This window comes from Cynara cardunculus, assembly GCF_001531365.2.
Source record: "Cynara cardunculus var. scolymus isolate 2C chromosome LG 7, CcrdV1, whole genome shotgun sequence".
NCBI classification, from domain to species: Eukaryota; Viridiplantae; Streptophyta; class Magnoliopsida; order Asterales; family Asteraceae; genus Cynara; species Cynara cardunculus.
Window position 1 is genome coordinate 5,367,208 of NC_037534.1, and position 6,182 is coordinate 5,373,389.

The window sequence follows — 6,182 nt, forward strand, 5'->3', positions numbered from 1 at the left end:
CATCATCGTTTTCTCAAAATCACATAAAGCCATATTATAACATCAACTGAGATAAATAATAAAATAAAATATTAAAATCACGATGTATCTCGCTGTATTACGCGGGTACGCTTCTAGTTTATTAAAATTCATACATGATTTTCGTTGTATATTTATTAAAATATATGCATAATATTCAGATTGTATGTGTGTGTTGGGGGATCAAGTGATTACCTCAAAAATATTGACAATCTTGAGAATTAATATTTTTCAAATTACTATTTAACATATATTTGTTTTATAATGTAGTGTATATGTATTTCACTACAAAATAAAAAAAGCTTTACGGAACGGATTTTTCAGCTGTCACTGACGAATTACTGATAGATTTTTCTGTTGGTGATTGAAAATTTATCTGTAATCCGCCGGTAAATACTATCACCGACCATATTTGGTGTGATGTTGTTCCATCAATGAATAATCAAGAAATAGTAAATATCAGTTCATTTGGTGTGAACGAAAGTCTTTTCTGATGCGTTGAAAGATATGGAGTGTCATAGCGTGAGTGAGAACTATTCGTGATTGAAGTCCTCGTTGATGGGTGAATTTGCCGAGTCCTATGGGCTAGAAGATACATCTTTTCAACAAGATAATAATTGAACAATATTGAAAAATAAAAAGCATAACATAAAACACCAAAACCTATCAACACAAAAACCTCCATAAGTAAACCACAAGGGTGGTGTCTGATTGGTTTGAGCTTGGCTCCAAAGGTCAAAAGTACCAAAAGGTCCCAAGTTCAAATCCAAGGAGGAATAAAAATCCCCTTGTGGCCACGAAGGTTCAAATGCAGTGACTTCGGGCTATCTGCAAAGCAGGTGGTCGCCCTAGAATTAGTCGGCTCACATAGCGGGTTGGATATCCAGGTTAATAAAAAAAAACATGAACTTTCATCACCTTCATATACTTCCACACACCTTAGATCACTTTCATATGTATAAATTACTTAAAATTTCAGTCATGTGATACATGCAGGTATGAGGAGATGAACGAAAATAGATAGAAAGAGTTCTCACAAAGAAGATGGAGTCCTTAAAGATCATAAAACAACATAATCCACTTTTAAACTCCGACATTATATAATAATATCAAACTAAGAAAACTGTGTCTTAATCTGCACTTGAACCTTTATGCAGTAAGCTCGCATTAAGGGGTGGAGGCAAGATGGTTATGATGAGTTGCACGAGGTCCCCTACCATCAGCAAAATCATACATAACATCTGAAGTAGCATATACTATAGCTGAGTGCAACAATAACCAAATTAATATTAAACGCTGAGTTAGGACGATGCAAGTGTCTTATAATTAATTACGTAATTAGAGAACGTGTACGATATGTTTAGGTGGTGTGTAAGCGAGACTGACTAGCCTATATTGAGACGAGTCAACATGTGGACTTTGTTAAAGTGTAATGATAAAGCATGGGCAGCCCCCACTCGTGGAGGGTAGGGAATGTTTGTATGACTTCTTCAACATCTCATTAAAAAAATCTTCAATACCTTAACGTATTAATAAGCTTGAATTTTTATATTTATAATTTTTTATATTATTAGTTGTTATAGGTTATATTAAATTCTTATGCATCAAAGTTATAAGTTAACAACTTTTTAAAACGTGTCTTCAAGACGTAAACTGGTTTTGAAATGTAGATATTAAGTCATTGGGTTCGAACTTTTTGTAGGCACCCAGCCGTTAAGCCATCTAACAAGTTGTTGTGTATCTACTTTATCTTTTATATGATGTTCTTGTAACGGGGTGGTGACGTGGTGTGGGCTGACTCAAGAAGTTGCTGGTTACGGATCCTTTGTATATTTTTTCTTAAATGTGTTTTGTCTTATATTTGACGATTGTTTCTAGGGTTAATTATTATAAATAGTAAAGTGTTCGAGGATTATTATATCTTACATGTTATCATGTGATAATTTTTTATGACGAGATATTGAAATATACCAAAAAAAAACCGTTGTCATAAAAATAACTTATGCTTTAAATGTATCATCTAAAAGAACTAGTCACATGTTAAAATAATTGTTATAAAATTATAAACGTCTTAAAATACATATTTCATCTTTATCCAACCAATGAAATTAAGACACATTAGATTCATATATATTTTAAATTCATTATATTTTAGTTCACATTCTTTCGTTGTGTTCATATGTTTAGTAAACATGAATGAAACCTGAAAAAAGATCAGATTTTCCAAAAAAAAAAAAATTAAACTGAAAAATTGAAATTTAAATCTCTAAAAAAATTATATTCAACTCCAACAACTTATTCATTTTAAATATTACAACAATAATTATACATATTAAAATATTATATGTGTTTAATAAAATATTATTTCTTTTTCAATTATTGATCTTCTAAATTATTGTGATGAAAAAGCACGTGTCAAAAACTTTATCGGTCTTACAAAAATAAACACGTTTCAAAAAAAATTGTCATCATAAAATTATCATGTGGTAAAATTATCCTTAAAAAAACTTAAATCACATATCATCGTCAATCTAATCATGTTTAATTTTTGAAAGAAAGTATGTGGCTCTAACGACATAATTGAAACAAATATAGGGTGTCGAAGAGATGAACTCAAATTTTTTTTCATACCGTAACACTATTTAGCTATAAGAAACAAATATAGAGGAAAGAATTCAAATGATGACACTATTTGACTATAAGAAACAAATATTTTTTGATGATGATATCATTTGACTAAGAAAATGACATTAACATGATTCGAACATGGGTGTGAGGTGGAATAAAAGTCTTGCAAACCAACCTTACCAAAGAAAACTTGTTCACGTTGTTAGTTTCGAAATATATACGATGACACACAATAAATAATATGGTTGCATCTTTCATGAACCTAATTTTTTTTTTACCCTTCACGGAGAAATAATACGATGGCACGTGTCACTGTTGACACCATTGTAGGTCCGTCCATACGGTGTCGGAACGACAAGTACATGAACATGAAATGCTTTCGTGAATTGGCTTACATGAAAAGGATTGAATGTTATCGTATATGTAAATTATTTGTATGTTTGTGTACTTAAGAAAATTCGTTCTATGTCGATGGGCTATGATCAAAATAGAATTAATCAGTAACGTTAAAAACTATATAGTATGTGTGTTACTTATTTACTTACAGTTAGTTACAGATCTCATCTTGAATAATGAACTTTTGTCACTGGACGACAATTTAACGCATGTAATTTGTTGGATAAAATGAAACCGTTAAACCTTATGAATAGTTGGTCTAAACCGATTGGCTCGATAATATCGAGACGATGCATAAGTCAAATATCAGTAATACTTTATTTTTGTGAAAGGAGGCGTAAAATTCTCTCTAGAAAGACATAGAAAATCTAGTTGATGTTATGTTGAAGACTTTTAGTAATTTTTTTTTATTACGACTGCCATGGACTCATACAATTTCCTTACGTCATTTAATATTTTCTCTGCGTGCCTTCTAGATTGCTCATATCAACCTCAATTCACTGAATTGTTCTGTTTTTTATTTATTCAGATGTTTTTCAACTGATATTGTTTGTTCCTACATTTATCCAAATTCTGTTTTTTTAATAATTCGTATATGTTATCATATCTTGGGCATTTAGGACTATTAATCATTCACCATGTATTTGTCTAGTTTTCTTAAATATTGTCTTAGAGGCCGTTTACCCAATTGCTTACCCGGTAAGCGCTTACCGATAGGAGTCAACACTATGATTTATTTTGATGCATAAGATTTTAGTACATCAAAACATATCGAATGAAACAATTCAATGGGTAAGCGCTTACATGGGTAAGAGTCGTCATCCTCACTTACAGTATAAAACTCTCCATCATTCTCATTGCTCTTACCTGGTAAGATTTTTTACCCTTCTCATGTTCATCCAATGAGGAAATTTATCCGATAAGCACTTAAAATAAGTGTTTAGTAAATGGCCCCTTAATTGTGTTTGACCGAATATAAAGTTTAAACCGGTGATTAATGTGAACTCTCAATTGTCAAGCACCAACCATATCTTCATGAAATCTAGAAAAATAGGTTTGAATCTGCGAAATGGTGGTTAAAAAGCATAATCTGGTACCACACTAAGAATTCCTTTTGTTAACTTTAGAGAAAACAAATTGATCGTTTGACTTTTGTACTTGGTAATAAATATCATGTTTTAGGTTTTTGTATACTGGAATTATCTTAACCCGATAACATATCAGATATCAGATCCATTTTTCATATGGTTTTTGCTTTGTTGACGGTTTTTACTCCTTTTACAAAGAACACATACATAAATTTAGGTCACTCGTATCGACTTGACTACCTACACACTAAACTGGATTATACTGAAATTACAACTCTACATGATAACCAGATAATTTGTCAAAGATTCACCAAAAGTCACGAAACACATGCATACCATGATGCGAAGAATTCGTTTTCAGAGCCATATATTTGTACTGGATTGGTAACAATTGATACAATTACTTAAATTAAAGCTTGTTGCCATTTTTCGTGCAGTTTTTGGAAGTAGCCAAAGTTACGACGATGTCATACATGAGGTCATGCTTAATCGCATGATAAACTATCTTCCATATGATAATGCAAAGGTTGCTAATTTCAAACAATTCCAACTTTTATGAACCTTTTGAGCTAATCGATAAGAAGAGTCAAACGATAAAAACATAAGTAGCATGAGCACACCTATATGGTCCAGATGGTACGCATGTGTGCGGATGGTCCATGACCCAAATGAACGAAGAAATTTGTGTAATTTTAACTTTGTTTCATCGTATATAAAAAAATATTTATTATTACAGTGTTTCGTCTGAAAATAATTTTCTATAAAAATACATATATCTTGGTTGGAAATCCATAATCTTAACAGATATTAGTAGATGATATCTTCACTATCAAATGACACATGTTGAGTTTCACATGTTCTATGTCGTAATTCCACTATGACAAATGCAAGGAATTTGGTAGTTAACGACTTTTATCAAACACTGATTATGCGTAGAAGTATAAGATTAGCGACTCAACCACATGTTCAAGAACATGGAATGCTTTGACTAATTGGGTTGCAACAAGATGATCAAAACCATCGTGAATTGGATCAGTAATCTTGAAATACTTTTCTTTAAAAAATTAAATGGTAATATTATTTATTGATTTTCAATTATATAACTCATCTAATCTCAATTTGTTTTCTAAAATCTTGGATTTTGAAATGACCCGACTCAATTTGATTACCATATAACAATTTTACGAGTTCAGTCAATCGGATCATATTCCAAATAAGCTGTGATGGTCAACAAAAATAGATATTGGTATTTTTGTCAATTTAAAAAAGACAACCATAATTAAATTCTATTCTAGACTCTGGATGATATTTGAATTCGATCATGATATCAAAGACTTTTCGCCCAATCTTTGATCATGACTTCATGGGGTTTGATTATGTCAAATTCTATGTAATTTATAGATTAACAACCATTTTTATGTCCGCTGTAACGATATTAGGTTTCCAGAACGTTTAAAATATTCAAACATTCTAATAAACTGTTTATATGACTTAATTTTATAAAACCAAATAAAAAGTATTTTATTTAAAAGTGTTACAATAGGTTTATATAATATTTCTGGTGTTTTAACAAAATTGTAGAATGTTTTTAAAATAAAGTGTCGAGTTATTTATTTTATATGATTCTATTTTTAAAAAATAATCTATAAAATACAAGTGTTTTATAAAAAGATGGTTTTATAGAGACGATATCTCTTATTCTTCGTGATATTGACCACATTTCCGATCCTTATTTGCATTAGGACCCTTTTAGAATTGTTCTATAAAATAAATAATATGACATTTTATTTTAAAATTGTTAAAAAACTTGTTAAAAATACCCAAAAGTGTCACGTAAACCTATTGTAACATTTTTAGATAGTATCCTTTTTAATTTGGTCCTCTAAACTTATAAATTATCTACTAGAAAGGTACTCGCACAATGAAACGAGATATATCTTGATTTTAGTGTTTCGTTTTATATTTTGGATCTATCAAGGTTATAATACGATTTTATGTGGTTTTGAGAAAAATAAAATGTTTTTATTTTTGAATAATAAAATAATTTCTTTA